The sequence below is a fragment of the Bombina bombina genome, chromosome 3 (genome assembly GCF_027579735.1).
Source record: "Bombina bombina isolate aBomBom1 chromosome 3, aBomBom1.pri, whole genome shotgun sequence".
Classification (NCBI taxonomy): Eukaryota; Metazoa; Chordata; class Amphibia; order Anura; family Bombinatoridae; genus Bombina; species Bombina bombina.
The window spans coordinates 253,370,671-253,388,970 of NC_069501.1; the positions used below are offsets into that span (position 1 = coordinate 253,370,671).

Below are 18,300 nucleotides of genomic sequence, written 5' to 3' on the forward strand. Positions count from 1 at the left end.
AACACAGGCTCCTAAATAAGGATACAACTAGTTAGCCAAACATGAACATACACACGCGCGCATTCTCCAATCATCAGACACATTTGAAGCGGCACAAGGGTTATGAGAGAGGATAAACTTGATTATGTATTTAGCTACTTTGCAGGGGTTAAACACAACATTAACAACTGATTTTGTTTAAAAATATAAACAATTAATTGAAATAGTGCATTTTTATTCAGGAATGAACCTTTAAGCAATATCTTTCATATTATAAAAAAGGTAAAGGGATATGAATCCCGAATATTTTCTTTCATGATTCAGATAGAGCATGCGATTTTAAACAACTTTGTAATTTTCTTCTATTATCAAATTTTCTTTGTTTCCTTGCTTAGGAGTCAACCCAGTTCTGGAACACTAAATGGCAGCAGTTTTGTAAAAATGTTATACTTTTGCAAGAGCACTAGATTGCAGCACTTTTTCCTACCATGTAGTGCTCCAGATGCCTACCTGGGTATTTCTTCAACTCAGAATACCATGGGAACAAATCAAACTTGAAAATAGAAGAAAATTGGAAACTTTTTTTAAAAAAAATGTTATGATCTGTCTGAATCATACAATTGAATTTTTGGGTTTCAGCTCCATTTAAGTCTGAAGCTACTACTTTTTGCCTGAAATCAGAAACATCTAAATATTCAGACACCAAACATATGTCCAAAATTAACATGTATGAAATTCTAACCTTAGGGAGAAAAAAAATCCCCCAAAGTTTCAAGGGCCTAAATGTATATCTAATAGAAAACAAATATGTCTCATTTCTTGCTCCTGTTGTGCACAATTATCAGTTATCTTGATCACTCTCTGGATCTGTGACAAGAAAATGTCCTTCAGGAACAGACTTTGGGTGGTAACTGTCAATCCATGGGATAATGTTTCTATCCAGCAACGTCTAAAATATCTAGTCACAAAAAAACCTGTAGGGGTTTATAGATACAAATACACAAAGAGTATTGTATGACTTAAATAAGAGTTCAAAACACATCAGAAGGGGGATTTAATATGTTAAAGCACCACATGAATTCATCTGTTAATACAGTGATGTACCATGTTATGCAGAATAGTCATGCAGTAGTACAAATGTTCCTTTAAATGTATCCATTCATTTGTTGCATTTAATATTGCTATTCAAAATAAACAATTAAAACCACCAATAATGATGATTGTATCAAATAAAACAACCTTGATAAACAAGAAAAATACTGGATTCTACACCCACCCACAGAGATTACCAGAATATTATCTATACACAGTCACACAGTAATTGGAAAGTCTTATTTTAAGGGATAGAAAATGTAAAATGATAAATGTGCATAGGTGCGTTTCAATTTGAAATAGAAGCAATGTACTTCCACTAGTTAAAATGCTTATAGTAAACATTATTATAGTTTGTTCTGCAGCATATGTACATATCCTATGAAGACATGTGCACCAGTATTCAAACACCATGCCTGCTCAGTGAGTTGGCCGTGGTGTGTATTGCTTCTGTGAAGATACAGCAATATGCTGAAGGAAAAGGAGCATGACTTACACTAACCTATGTGGCAAAAGGCAAGTTAATTTGAGTCAAACAAGCCACTGCTGACTCTCTACAAAGGTGTGATGTGTGAATACTGGTGCACGGGCCCTCACAGGATATGTGCGTATGCCGCAGAGAAACTAGTTATAACTTTTACTAGAAGCATTTTTGCAAATGAAAGTATATTGCAAAAATGTGTCTATTTCAAATTTATATGCATTCATGCACATTTCAATTTTGACCTTTCTATCCCTTTAAGAATTAGCGCAACAATCAATTAGCACTAGTATATGTAGTCCACACACAGAATGTTAAGCAAGTGGCTGGAGCATAGACCCTACAGCTAAGGATACAGGTCTCCTAAAAGAAAAAATGACTTTACACATTAGTGAGGGTTTATTATATTTTAAAAAAAGTAAATGTGTCAGTCAAGTATTTCTCTTCAGAGGATAACCATTCAGCATGGTATAATTATTGGTATTGTACCACTACCAGTGGCATTAAGGACTAAAAAGTCTTCCACCCGTCCACTTAACCAAACCACAACTATTTATGCCATATTTTGACTCATAATTCTCATAATTGGTAAATTACTTATTAATTTCTCTTAGCCTAACATCTCAAGTCAACCACATATACAACAATAGAGCAGTCCAGATAGCCAAATCAGGGGTCAATTCCAGTAATCAGTCTAATTTATTGCCTTGCCCTTACCTGTTGTGTTTTCTGATTGGACTGATTACTGGAATTAACCCCTGACTTGGCTATCTGGACTGCTCTATTGCCTTGCTCTTGCCTGTTCTGTTGCTAATTGGACAGACTTCTGGTTTAATCCTAACCTGCTTTGTCTTGCTACCTGCAAAAGACCCCTCTCCACTACCTCTGTACATCGGGTCCCAGCACAACCAGAGCAAGAGGTATGTTTACCCCAGACAGCAGGTGTGTTCTGGAGTTAAATATGGGGGAAGAATGGGGGCCACAAAGGAAGACTTCAATATCCAAATGTTCTAGGTTACCAGTTGCTGACCATTTATCACCATGTTATTTAATAAGAATGTCAGTAAAAATTGCAATATTGCAACATGAATAGACTATAGTGGTACGATTCAAACAAGTAATGCTCTTTAACATGCTAATGTATCATAAGACTGACTCAAGTACCACAATTATGTCTGTTACAATCGAACAGTCCAAATACCAAAGCCAGGGGTCAGTTCCAGTAATCAGTCAAATCCGCAAATACAGCAGGTAAGGGTAAGGCAATAGAGCAGTTGAGATAGGCAAGGATCCAAAGACAAATATGCTACAAAGGAAAACAGCAAACACAGAATGCCAGGAAACGCAGTCACAAAGTGCAGCAATGTTCAAGTACTGCTTGAAGTTGCTGGATTTTATAGGGTTATAACTCATCCTTTGAGAGTGTTCCAGCAGGATGAGATACAATACAAAGTATAGATCCCTTGGTAATAAGTGCATCTGTATCTTTATTAGCTTGCAGTACCTGGCTTTTGCCACATAGGTTAGTGGAACTCATGTTCCTTTTCCTTCAGCAAATTGCTGTGCTTTAGGCCTCAAACCTCAGGACTGGATTAGCAGACAGGCAGAGCTACAGCAGATGACAGAGTGGTTGAGAGGACCTTCAGAGTGAGATACTGGACAGATGGACAAGGTAAAGATCTCACACAGGGCATGGCAGACTGAACAAATCTCTGTTCAGCACAGGTTGCAATACTTACAATGATTCTCTTCCTGCAAGCAAATTGGTTTATACCATGACACCTGTGTATTATTATAACTATGAATAGAAATGCAGTAAATTTCTACTGATAATCCACAAAACTTTATGAATGCCTTGAGTCATATACATTAAAAACTTTGTGCAGCTTCTTTGAGGGTTTGAGGGTTTAAGGGCTGCAAAGGTGGACCTTTCAATGGAAACTGATTGTCTATCTCTAGTCTAGCCTCACTGGATAAAGTTATATTTCTGTAGTGTTTCCTGGGTACTATTTGTTAGTGATACACAAATAAGTTACTCCTAAAAGGAAAGAATGCTATCTTGCTTATAATTTATGTTCTTTTTCTTCTTGTCTAAATAAGTCTCACGGGATTCTTTGCAAAATTCACTGACCTTCAGCTTTACCCTATATCCCTGGGGTTCAGCTTTCAAAGTTATAGACTTAAATGTTAGTGATCTGGGTAACAGACATAATAACTCACATCAAAGCTTTTGAATTTTCCCTCATTGTTAATGTGAGAATTTCTTACGTGGGATATTATGGGCTCCCTGGAATTTGTCATAATTTCTGTTAAATCAGAGTCACCAATCCTTTAAAATGATTTAATCCCGGTCACAATTCATTCTTATCCATAAATATATATATATTTTTAACTCAAAACTACCCTTTCTTACAATAAGCAGTTGTCCAGTCGTAATTAAAATGCTTAGCATTTATTGTTCTTGATAAAGTTTTATTAAAACTGTCCACTTACATTTTCAAAGTGAACATTTTATTTATAATTTCCTACCCAAACGTGAACTCAAATATATAACATTTTGATTACACAAAAAAAATCAATAAAATACATGAATGTAACATTCTTCTACAAAATGATCAACAGCAGAACTGTATGTTAAAATATACACAAGCTGTAGACAAAGTTTGCATACAATACGGTTTTATAAAACATACTGAGTCAGATTACAACTGGTGCACAAATTTAATTGAAAAGTAAAAAGGACTTTGCATACTGCGACCTCATTAACTTCGTCTTTCCATAGACTTCTAGGGGGGGTGCACTGAAAAAAAGCCTATTAGTTATCGCTCACGCACTAACTCGACACTGCACTAGACCAACTGCTCTAAACCCGATGGTGCGTTAGGAATACTTCAAACTCCTTTGTTCTTCACATAGAAGAAATTTTTTTTTATATATTTTTTTTAAATATATTTCTATATCTCCTAGAGTGAAAATATTACATTTGAGCAGTTAGTTAACATTCTGAGACTTCAATGCGACTCACAGAATTTAAGGTCTATGTATGCTTGGACATATGATCCCTTCACTTACTGGTTAGCTCAAGTTTATTTTTATAGAATTCTGTTATCTGTGACAAAATCAGTAGAAGTAAATTGTGCAGATAACTGATTGAAGGCTTGTTAGAATTGGCACATCAATTTGCTGTGGAATTTGTGATTAACTTAGGAGAGTATAAAAAAAATGAATAGGCTTCTGGGAACTTTAGTATTAACACAATTTAGGGTTATTTAAAATAATTACAATATATTTTTTAGTTTAGCAATAACATTTGCAATCATTTATTATAATTTTATTATAAAATTATATAATAATATATTATAATATATTAATAAGAAAGAGAGAAATCATTTTAAAACCAAAACAATAATTGATAATTAACATAACTTTAAATTTATTAATATAACATTAATATACTTTTAATATAACCATTTAATTTTTTTTTAAAATTAACAAGAAGATAGAATATGATATAAAAAGAAAGAAGCCAGGACTGCCTGTGATATCACAGATATGGAAATAAATGCACGCTATGAAATATTTGTCAGGACATTTTTCCTTTTACTGAGATGTAAATATCAAGTACTGTTACACTTTTTTTTTAAACAATCTTCTAAAAATATATTTTGGCAAATATATATATATATATATATATATATATATTTATTTTTGTTTTGTTTAACATAATTATTTGCAAAGCAGTAACTGTACTCAAATACTTTAATGCACAAATCTGATGTATATTTCCTTTTCATTCACTAAAATGAAACCCATTTGTATTTGGAATCTAAGAAATGAACACAGTGTTCTGTAATGTATACATTTTAAGGAACAACATTAAAGGTCTTACAAAAAAGCGCTGTAAGCTTATTTGTAACATAATATTATTTTGAAGCTTATGTGTGGCCTTAAGGTTTTCATTTAAGTTAGACTTCTGTTCATGCGGCCTTCTCCCATTTCTCTCTCTACATAACTATTGCTGCTCAACGGGAATTCACCTTAGGGAACTTAATGATCAATACTAAGTCATGAACTTCCAGCCTTTTGTCTTTGTTGCCAAAAAGGCCATGGGAATGGAAGAATAGTGATGAAAAGTTATGCTGAAATAAGTCAGGACAGAGAATGAAAGGCTGATAAATCCTGGCATCTGCACGTTGTAAACCAGTTACTCATCAGCTAGTGAATTACCTTTAATGCAAGGAATGGGATTGATTGACCTTTTCTCAATTTATCTAGAGTGCAATCAGTATTTTTTTTATAAATAATGTGACAGTTCTTACATAAAACGCCTGCTCTCTCCTTGGTGCAATAGCAATGTTAAGGTTTGTCATAAAATTTTAGTTAAAGGGGACGGTAAAAAAAAAAAAAAAACTTTAATGATTCAGGTAGAGCATGCAGTTTTAAAGAACGCTCCAATTTACTTCTGTTATCAAATTTGTTTTGTTCTCTTGATATCCTTTGTTTAGAGTAAACCTTGTTTGGCTGATAGAAGTTTAGAAATGTGCAAATCTCTATATCAGTCTATGGCAGCAGTGTTTGTAACAATGTATAACATTGCTAGTGTTGCGGAATCTGTTGACGCTCTACAAATAACTGATAGTGATAATATAAACAATGTTGCAAACACTGCTGCCAGATGGCTGAAGGCACGAGTACGCTCCTAAGCTTACCTAGGATAACAAAAACAAAGAATACAAAAGAGAACTAAGCAAAATTGATAATTGAGCTAAATTGGAAATTTGTTTAAAATGTGCTCTGTCTCATCCATTTAAAGGGACACTCAAGCCAAAATTAAACTTTCATGATTCAGAAAGAGCATGCAGTTTTAGGAGACTTTCTAGTTTATTTACATTATTACATTTTGTGCATTCTTTTTATATGCACACTTTCTGAGGCATGTGGGCCAGAAAATGTTGACAAATAAACTACCACATATATGAAATTCAGAGTAACTGTTTTTGCATTGCCTTTTTGTTACCCAATTGTTATTATAAAACCTTTCTACAATTCTTTGAGGGACACCACAGTACTGATGCCCCTGGTTAGATAAGCTTGCCAGTCAAGAAAGCATTAGAGAATCAGGCCCTAGGTAATTAAGCAATGTTTATGTGTAATGAACTTTGTATATCTGATTAGATTAGAATGCACAGATAAATTATATTCATTAATAGTAACTAATTTGTAGTTTTTCTCTAAAAATGTGATAATAGTCTAATATTATTTTGAAGCATTATATATACCACACATGAAAGTGTATTGTATTTTGGCCCCTTGCCAATCCTGCCATTAAAGTGCCATAACGCATGTTGAGATCTGTGCATATTCTAAAATGGCTAATTAATTTAAAATAGTTTGCATAAAAAATTGTTTAAAAAGTGCTGGCAGGTATTTTAAAATAATTTTCAAAAATAAGCAAAATGAATTACATAGCTAAGCTGCCTGGAGCAGCTAACTCCACCCCTCTTATCAGTGTTTAGACACAAGCATTGTATTTCAACTAAGTTCACAGCTTCTAGGCATGCTCCAGCAGATAATCCCTATTCACGTTTGCTTTCTACCAAAAGAACAATTAACATAGATACAGCCATAAAAGGAATTGTGTGGAGGTAGTTAGAGCTGTACAATTCAGAAACTAAAAAGAAAGGGTTAATGGCGAAGCACTACAGTACAAATTTGCAGGTAAAGTAATTTAAAGTATATATTATATTATTTTGTTTCTATCCCAACTTGTTTTATGTCCCTTTAAGGAATCTTCCATATGAAAGAGTTTAGATGCCCCTTTGCTAAAGTATCTAATTTTGTTTCCCAAATAATTATTTATCAAAATAAAATAAATGAATAAATACAACGGTTCATCCTTTCCTTATCACAACAGAGGTTCATGAATATTTCAGGATTCCAAGAACTTTCATGGAAGCTAAATTTTCAAATATAATATAATGTAATGCTGTTTTTAAATTCCAATCCTTAGAGCACACTAACCAGACAGATTTTCAGAATTACCTTGGATGAGAGCAGAATAAAAATAACCATGGCTGCCGATCAGTTGATTATGTCACCTATACTTTAGTTCAGATATCCTAATAAACACTGATCTAGTGAGCAGATTCACTAAAGTATGAGAAAACTTTCCATATCTTAGAGAACATGCACCACATAATAGCACATGTCATGGAAAGATATCTGACATTTTTGAGAATGCAAACAAGCTTACAGAATTACATAAAAATCAAAAGGAAATAAAGGAAACATTAGGCTGAAAAAAAGAGATGGTCAGTTATTAGTATGAGGACTTGGTGACTTTAAAAGATTTGTTAGTACTACAAAACCCTTCTAAGGATTTTAGACAAAGCATTTCTGGATCTAAAAGAGAGACAAAAACATTACAATATAGAAATTAAAGTTTTGTTACATTTACATTTTGTACTATGTATTTTAAATTACTTTTGACTCCAGAACTTGCCCTTCAAAGGAATACTAAACCCAATTTTTTTTCTTTCATGATTCAGATAGAGCATGCAATTTTAAGCAACTTTCTAACTTACTCCTATTATTAATTTTTCTTTATTTATGTTTATTTGAAAAGCAGGAATGTAAGCTTACGATGCGGCAAATTTTTGCTTCAGACCATGGATAGCACTTGCTGATTGGTGGCTGCATTTAGCCACCAATCAGCAATCAATACCCGGATGCTGAACCAAAGATGGACCAGCTCAAAAGCTTACATTCTTGCTTTTTCAAATAAAGATACCAAGAGAACAGAGTAAGAAAGCCCCGGCCACGCTAAGTCACTCCTCTTCTTCACAGAGACTCTTTACAGGCTTAGTGCGGCAGCTCGCAGGGCCTGTGCTAAAGAAGAAGGGGCTCTGTGAAGAAGAGGAGCAGGTTAGCGTGACTCTCCAGCATGCTAAAGATAAGTATTTAACACCTAAAAGGTCATTTAAAAAAAAATAGCATTCGTAATGAAACAAATGTGCATCTCTACTGTATATCTTTTACAAATCCCATTGAACTTTGCTTTTTTTTAGATGTAAAATTAGTCTTGCAGTTTCAGAGAGGGTGTTGGACAGGGGAGTTGGTTGGGTGTGTCTAAAAATTTCTCACAGACCTCATATATTTTATACCTGCAAACTAATTTATCTAGTTAATTGAAAGTTTTCTAAAAATTCACAATACGGTATTTAACTAAACTGACAGGAATATAATATATACCAAACTAGAAGGAAATGTAAGAAACTATTTACAAAAAAATGTTTTAATTTGTATTTGCTTTAAACTGAGCATTTATATCAGTTCCCAGTGTTTCCTCTTTTGACATTAACTCTTCCCTATAGGATTATGCATTTCAGACAGCTTTATTGCTTTCTAAGGGAGGCAGCTCTCATTTCTCTGGGAATTCCAGGTTCCACCCCTTTTCTTAGAGAGTACTGCTCCTGTGAAATGCATCAGATCCAATATCTACAACAAGCAGCGCAACTAAATGGTAGACAAGGGAAGGAATAGCCTAATATAAACAGTTAAATTAATCAATATGTGGCAGTGTTTGCCTGATGTTAACCAATTCTACAAAAAGTTAAAAATACTAAAATACTTAAATAAAAATAATATTAAAATCTAATAAATGGGGGGGCGGAGCCAACTGCAGAGCCGGTCGGACGTGTTCAGGTGCAGCTCCCGGGCCCAAGATCCTAATTTAGGGGTTTCTCCACATTCTGCAGCTATCCTTCTATACCCAAAACGGTTGTGGATTAACCCAAGAGCTGGTATCCTATTGATATAAACTTTAAAGGACCCGGAGAGACTGTGCCAGCCCGCCGCCGCTCTCTTGCACTGTGGAGCAGGGAGAGAGAGCCGCCATTTTGAGGACAATCTCTTTTATTTGCAGGCCTCCAGCTATCTATTTAGCTCTGAGAGAGTTGAAAATGTATTTCTTCTCAAAGTTCCCTACTCAGCCAGCAATATGCAGACTCCGTCTTGCTTCTAATCCCACAACCCTGATGCGCTATACCCATCTGCGTGGTCTAAAGCAGCCATCTTGCGGCCTGACTGGCATTTCCAGCTGGGAGCAAAACTAACCAAGGACTGTCATATTTAACCCCCATCTGAGGGGACCGTTAACCTATTTCACCATGGTGGATGCAGAGAGTATTGTGGAACAAATGCATAGGTTCCTAGATGGGTGCAGTGCTATGTTAAGATGCCAGCCTATAACGGAGAATAGGGGAGCTGCGGGCTCACAGAGCTTACCGCCTATGAAGCAACATATGCAAAGCACCCTAGGAGTGAACTATCGGATGGCGGCATCTTGTATGTCTGAAGCGGACACAGGGGAAAAAACTTACACGTCTGACCGCTCACAGCTCCTAAACAGAGACAGCCTAACTTGTGTGTCATCCGAAGCAACCGATCACAGAATGTCAGTTAAGGACCTAGTGTCTTACAGCGGAATACACAGGGTCCCTTGGGACCAGCTGTGGACAGATCGGTTCAGAGGAACAGCTACTCGAAGGGACTCTTACCTTCCGCGCTTGGGACTGTCTCCTCATTTGGACTGCCTGGTGCCAGAGCCCAACACTTTTTTGTGCAACTTCCCTGCTACTACTTTACCGCAGGCCATGACTACGCAAGTACCTAGCACTTCTATAGGAGCGCTGACCTCGGTGGGGGCGCATGCCTCACAGCTTAGTTGCCAAGGGACATTGACTGTACATAGCTACCCCTCTGGCCAAACACCAAGACGCTATCCGAGAATAAGTCTGGAGTTAGTTTATGATCCTGGGGGCAGAGCTCAGTCGGCCCTTCTCATCTGCGGACAGCAGCAGCCAGACATCTCAGCCAAGCTGCACAGAATAGGCATCGGCTAGAACCCTGAGAGCTTTTGAGAGACTTTGACTATGGCGGCGATGTGTCTGATTATTTCTGAACTCTCCACCATGAGTTGGCTTGAACTGGCTGTTACCTTCAAGTTCCCCTGTTATTTACTATTGTCTCGCAGTTTTATTCCCTAGTTTGTTTAATGCAATATACTAAAGCACTTGATAGTTTTACGGCATCATAACTCAATGGGTTAAGGACGTACCTGCCTTTTCACAGATCAGAAAACTATGTGTGTGAGCCACATACTAGCACTCAAGATTAAGGTAACAAAGTGTATGTTGATGTTCCCAGGTTACTTCTACCCTACAAATCCTATAATTGGGTTATATATATTATTAATATTTATATGCTAATGAGACAACGTTATTAACTACAGTGAGGCACAAATCTGATGTGATATTATTCTATTGTATTTGGGGTGTCTCTCTCCTTTTTGCAAGTGTGCTGCATTATGTGTATTTTGTGTGGGCTGCAAGATCCAATTTCCCCGGGAGGAGATCAGCCTGATTCACACAAATAGATACTCGTTTAAAAGATTGTAGTTTCTGTTTTCTGCAGATTTTCAGAGCCAAAAATGTTAATGTTGTGGATGTTGTCTATATATATTGTGCTGCACATGTTTTAGTTTTTCAATGTTACTGGTGGGTAATGTGGTCAGCTGGGTTCATAGATACCTCATGCATTTAGCAAGCTTCCCTTAACCAGCATGCCTTCAGCTTTCATTGCTACGCCATAATATGCATGTATAGTATAAAGGGTCATTGGAAGATTTCCCATGCATATACTGTCACGCTCAGCTGCTGGGAAGCTCTGCAGTCCTCTCTGTGTGCTTGATTGACAGGTGTCTGAGCCACCGCTTCCTGATGATGTCACAACCAGGCTTTTTATTTCGGGCTTCCTGTTTCTCCAGTGCCCGTTTGTTTGTTTAACTTTGTGGCTTCTGTGGTGAATTCACTGTGGAATCTCTCTAACTGCTGCTTTTCTGTTGCCAATCTCTTCAAGCACTTACTATGCTGGATTAACCTTAACCTCCTGATTACCTGTCTCCAAACAATGCAAGTACTGTTTGTTTTGTGAAACTTTCAAACTGCCTGATTACTTGTTGCATACTCTGCAAAGACTGTCTGCACAGTGTTAAACCTCAAACTACCTGATTACATGTTGTTAACTCTGCTAGTTCTGACTACACAGTGTTAACCCTCAAACTGCCTGATTACCTGTTGCATACTCTGCAAAGACTATCTACACAGTGTTAACCTCAAACTGCCTGTTTACCTATTGCATACTCTGCAAAGACTGTCTACACAGTGTTAACCCTCAAACTGCTTGATAACAAATTACCTACTCCTGCATTATTAACTGTTTCCTGTTTTACCCTTCTTCTGTCTGAGTATAAGTGGACTATCCCTGCTCTCCTGATTCTGTGGAAGACATTTCCTGAAACCAGTTCCTTATTCAGAAGTCTATCTGGCTGATATCTTGAATTACTTTGGGCACAGGCTAACCCTGCTCCATATCGTGAGTAAATTGTTTTTTGGAGGTTGTCGTGGGGTCACGTCCTGGATTAAACTCAGAGTGCAAGGGTGTTGATTAAGTTTGCCCTAGCATTTGTGTCTTCTTCTGGACATTTCCTAACCTGACAGTACAAACGGGCCATAATATGGACCCTGATGAGTTATCCAGGGCTGTGGCTCTACAAGGACAACTTCTAGGAAATCATTCTGCTCATTTGCAATCTTTGGATTCCAAGCTTGACCAGATTACTGCTCTGCTACATAACCTCTCTGCTCCTTCTCAAGCTACGGCGACTCCTGCTGCCACTGCTACTAGCACCAATGCTGTCTTTAATCCACCTCAACCTGTTGGACAGAATATACCACGAATCCCACTTCCAGATAAATATGACGGTAATCCTGAAGAATGCCGTGGATTCCTTAATCAGTGTCGTTTACACTTCAGAAACAATCCTCAAGTTTATTCCAATTCTACTTCCAAAATCACCTTTATTATTTCCCTCATGAAGGGTAAGGCTCTAGCCTGGGTGTCCCCTATTTTAGAGAAGAATGATCCGTTACTACAGGATGTGGAATTATTTGTGTCCATTTTTTCTTCTGTTTTTGACAAGCCTGGGAGGGCTGCAGCTGCTGAGGCAGGATTGTTGGATCTGAGACAGGGATCCCTTTCGGTAGCTCAATATGCTATTGAATTCAGGATTTTAGCCGCAGAAACTGATTGGAACCATGGAGCCTTACGGGCAGCCTTTCGCAAAGGACTTTGCGAACGCCTTAAGGATGAACTTGTATTTCGGGAACTCCCTGATTTATTGGAGGGTCTTATCAATTTATGTATTACTCTTGACGCCCGGCATTCTGAACGTCTTCAGGAGAGAGATAGGAATCGGAGATCCTTTGTTAAATCTTCTTTTCGTCCTCCTATTCAAACCTCAAGTCTTTCTAATAATAATTCCCAATCTCCTGAGTCTGTGGAACCCATGGAAGTAGGAGCTATTAAATTGTCAGAAGCTGAACGCCATAGAAGGCGTACTCTTGGGTTATGTCTGTATTGTGGTACCAAAGGACATTTACTGAAGGACTGTCCTATCCGGCCAGTAAAAGCCAAGGCTTAACTTTTGAAAGAGGGACAGAGTTAAGCCAGAATCCCATGTCTTCCCTCAATTCTAAACTTTTTGTTCCTGTAACTATCTCTTTTGGAAACACCAAGTTTCGAGCTCAAGCTCTCATCGATTCTGGAGCTGCTGGAGTATTCATTGATTCAAACTCTGCTGACTCTCTCAGGATTCCTCTTCAAGCCAAGAAACAGTTAGTTAAGGTAACTACTGTCAGTGGACAGCCTCTAGGTTCTGGTATCATACAACATTCTACCATTCCTCTTCTTTTGACTGTGGGTATACTTCATTCTGAAATTATTCATTTTGATGTCATCTCTTCTCCCCACATACCATTGATTCTGGGGTTACCTTGGTTGCAGCTTCATGATCCAGTTTTCTCATGGTCTAAAGGAGAACTTATTTCCTGGGGAACTACCTGTTTCAAACATTGCTGCAAAATCCCTCTAAACCATCTTGTCCTGTCGTAGCTATGGTGGAAGTTCCTGAATCATTGCCTAATTACTATCATGCCTTTTGTGATGTGTTTTCTAAAAAAGAGGCTGAGACGTTACCTCCACACCGGATATTTGACTGTCCTATTGAATTGTATTCAGGGGCTCCTCTACCTAAGGGAAGGACCTATCCCCTCTCTCGTCAAGAAAATGTCTCTCTCGAGGAATACATAAAGGACAACTTAGCCAGAGGATTTATTCGTCCTTCCTCTTCACCTGTGGGTGCAGGTTTTTTCTTCATTGGGAAAAAAGATGGAGGTCTTCGTCGCTGTATTGATTATCGAGCCTTGAATCAGATTACTGTCAAAAACAGCTATCCTCTGCCGCTCATTTCTGAGTTATTCGATCGTCTTCAAGGTGCTTCTATTTTTTCCAAGTTAGATCTCCGTGGGGCCTACAATCTGGTCAGAATCCGTAAAGGAGACGAATGGAAGACGGCATTTAACACTAGATTTGGTCACTACGAGTATCTGGTAATGCCATTCGGATTGTGCAATGCACCAGCAGTATTTCAGCACTTTGTTAACGAAATCTTCAGAGATTATCTGAATCAATTTGTTATCATTTACCTCGATGACATTCTGATCTATTCGAAAACATTACAGGAACAAGTACATCATGTAAGACTGGTACTTCAGAGGTTACGAGACAATTCCCTGTTCGCTAAATTGGAGAAATGCTCTTTTCATCAGAGTTCCATCCCCTTTTTGGGGTATATCATTTCTGAATCAGGTTTTGAGATGGATCCTGCTAAACTGTCGGCTATCAAGGACTGGCCCAGACCAACTACTCTCAAATCCCTGCAGAGGTTTCTTGGCTTTGCCAATTACTATAGAAAGTTTATAAAGAACTTTGCTGACATCACGTCTCCACTCACTTCTCTTACTAAGAAAGGGCAAAATTGTAAGAACTGGTCCTTTTCGGTAGTACAGGCTTTTGAAACGCTAAAATCAGCATTTTCTTCTGCACCTCTTCTCAGTCATCCAATTCCTGATCTCCAGTTTATTTTGGAGGTTGACGCTTCCTTTATAGCAGCTGGAGCTGTTCTCTCCCAACGTGATCCAACTACCAGCAAGATACATCCTGTGGCGTTCTTTTCGAAAAAATTAAATCCTACCGAGTTAAATTATGATGTGGGCAATAAGGAGCTTTTGGCTATAAAATTAGCTTTGGATGAATGGAGGCATTGGTTAGAGGGTACCAGTCAACCTTTTTTCATTCTGACAGATCACAAGAATCTTTTATACCTCCAAACAGCTACACGACTCAATCCTCGTCAGGCTCAGTGGGCCTTGTTCTTCTCCAGGTTTAATTTTGTACTTTCCTATGTTCCTGGTTCAAAAAATTCCAAGGCAGATGCTTTATCTAGGCAGTTCCAATCTTCTGAACCTTCTCCATTGGATTCAGAACCTATACTACGTCCAGTCAAAGTTTTGGCTCAAGTATCCTCTTTTCCAGTACAGGCTTTACATGCTGCTCAAGTCCGGGTACCATCTTCTTGCAAACTACCTTCTGGTATCCTGTATGTACCCAAAGGATTACGTCTTAAGCTTCTACGTTGGGCTCATGACAACATTTCAGCAGGTCATCCTGGAATAACCAATACATTGTGGAAACTGAAGCAGCATGTTTGGTGGTCCACTATGAGGAGGGATGTTAAGGATTATATTGCTGCTTCTAGTTCTTGTGCTTTGAACAAACAATCTTCTCATTGACCGTTTGGTCTATTACACCCTCTTCCTATTCCTCATTACCCTTGGTCTCACTTATCCATGGACTTTGTTACAGATCTTCCTGTTTCTGCTGGAAATACAACCATTTCGGTAGTGGTGGATCGGTTCTCCAAGTCTGCTCACTTCATACCTCTTCCAGGCTTGCCTTCAGCTCAAAGACTTTCTGAACTCTTTGTTCTACATATATCTCGTTTACATGGTTTTCCCACTGATATAGTCTCAGATTGTGGAGTCCAATTTGTTTCCAAATTTTGGAGGTCTTTTTGTAAGCACTTCGGAATCAACATATCTCTTTCTACTGCACACCATCCTCAATCCAACGGACAGACTGAGCGTGTAAATCAAGCCTTGGAATCTTTTCTTAGACATTATGTAGACCATCACCACTCCAACTGGTCTCAGTTATTGCCTTTGGCGGAATTAGCTCACAACTCACGCTATAACGCCTCATTACAGACCTCTCCCTTTAAGGCAGCTTATGGATTTGAACCTAGAACCTTTCCTATGATTACCAGTTCTACTGAAGTCCCTGGAGCAGATCATATAGTGAAAAATCTCAGTAATCACTGGCAACTCATTCGTCAAAATCTACTCTCTTCTTCCATAAGACATAAGAAATATGCTGATCGCAGAAGGTGCAAGGCTCCTTTACTTCGTACTGGAGACAGAGTATTTTTATCCACCAGATTCATACGTCTAAAACAACCTTGTACCAAGTTGGGTCCTAAGTACGTTGGACCTTTTCGAATTGTTTCCAGAGTTTGTTCTTCTGCATACCGCCTGGCCTTACCCAAGACTCTCAAGATCCATCCAGTGTTTCATGGTTCCCTACTCAAGCCAGTCATCTACAATCGGTACTCTATCAAGAGTAAACCACCTCCTCCACTTTCCGTAGAGGGAACTTCTAAATTTGAAGTCAGCCAGATTCTCGATTCCAAGCTACGGGGCAATCGGCTGTACTACCTGGTCCATTGGAAGGGCTATCCTATCTCTGAACGATCTTGGGAACCGGCCTCTCATGTTCATGCTCCAGCTCTTGTCAAGTCTTTTCACAAGAAATACCCTGCCGGTCGGGTCCCCCGGAGGGGTCCTTGAGGAGGGGGCACTGTCACGCTCAGCTGCTGGGAAGCTCTGCAGTCCTCTCTGTGTGCTTGATTGACAGGTGTCTGAGCCACCCCTTCCTGATGATGTCACAATCAGGCTTTTTATTTTGGGCTTCCTGTTTCTCCAGTGCCCGTTTGTTTGTTTAACTTTGTGGCTTCTGTGGTGAATTCACTGTGGAATCTCTCTAACTGCTGCTTTTCTGTTGCCAATCTCTTCAAGGACTTACTATGCTGGATTAACCTTCAACCTCCTGATTACCTGTCTCCAAACAATGCAAGTACTGTTTGTTTTGTGAAACTTTCAAACTGCCTGATTACTTGTTGCATACTCTGCAAAGACTATCTGCACAGTGTTAAACCTCAAACTACCTGATTACATGTTGTTAACTCTGCTAGTTCTGACTACACAGTGTTAACCCTCAAACTGCCTGATTACCTGTTGCATACTCTGCAAAGACTATCTACACAGTGTTAACCTCAAACTGCCTGTTTACCTATTGCATACTCTGCAAAGACTGTCTACACAGTGTTAACCCTCAAACTGCCTGATAACAAATTACCTACTCCTGCATTATTAACTGTTTCCTGTTTTACCCTTCTTCTGTCTGAGTATAAGTGGACTATCCCTGCTCTCCTGATTCTGTGGAAGACATTTCCTGAAACCAGTTCCTTATTCAGAAGTCTATCTGGCTGATATCTTGAATTACTTTGGGCATAGGCTAACCCTGCTCCATATTGTGAGTAAATTGTTTTTTGGAGGTTGTCGTGGGGTCACGTCCTGGATTAAACTCAGAGTGCAAGGGTGTTGATTAAGTTCGCCCTAGCATTTGGGTCTTCTTCTGGACATTTCCTAACCTGACATATACTAGTGCATGTCGCTATGCTGCTAGTGGCCGTGGCAGCATGGCTTCATAGGATTTCCATATGGAGACTTACATTTTTAGCTTAGTTCAGTCTCGCACACACCAGTCTTTTATCTCCCACTCAACGTAGTAACTTCACTTCCTCCAGACTGCAGAAGCCGGTCAGTATAGCATTTATCACTTAGCACTCAGCAAAGGCTACTGTATATTTATAGCCAGCATGACCCTTAGAGATTACTCCCTTGAATTTCTTCGTATACAGCCCTTTGGTATCCAATCTATATATATTACTATGGATCCTCAGCCCAATAAGGGAGTGTTTGCTGGTTACTCCCTTAATACCTAATTGTACCTATTTTACTCTATCACCTAAGTACTGGGCTTTATGTTTATGTCTATGGATTTCTTAAAGGGACACTGTACCCAAATTTTTTCTTTTGTAATACAGATAAAGCATGCAATTTTAAGCAACTTTCTAATTTACTCCTATTATCAATTTTTCTTCGTTCTCTTGCTATCATTATTTGAAAAAAAGGCATCTAAGCTTTTTTTTTAGTTTTAGTACTCTGGACAGCACAGCATGGATTTATCCACCAATCAGCAAGGACAACCCAGGTTGTTCACCAAAAATGGGCCGGCATCTAAACTTACATTCTTGCATTTCAAATAAAGATACCAAGAGAATGAAGAAAATTTGATAATAGGAGTAAATTAGAAAGTTGCTTAAAATTTCATGCTCAATCTGAATCACAAAAGAAAAATTTTGGGTACGGTGTCTCTTTAAGCATCCCCTATAGTTCTCAGAGTTCCTAGTAACATAATTTACATGTACATAAGTTTGTCCTAGAACTCTGACCATTAGGCCCTCTAGTCATATGGACACGCTTACATATATAGCCCCAACAAATGAACTAACCCCAACCCCCTACACATATCCAATTGTTTGCATAAGATTCATTTTTGGAGTATTTTAGTGACTTAGTTCACGCTAGAACACACCAGTCTTTTACTCT

General features: G+C 38.3%; 1 protein-coding gene across 1 annotated transcript in view; it reads right to left on the bottom strand.

Annotated features, from left to right (window-relative positions):
• The window catches only part of COL26A1 (collagen type XXVI alpha 1 chain), a 743,138-nt gene that overhangs the window by 542,097 nt on the left and 182,741 nt on the right, over positions 1 to 18,300 (bottom strand). The window lies entirely within an intron of this gene.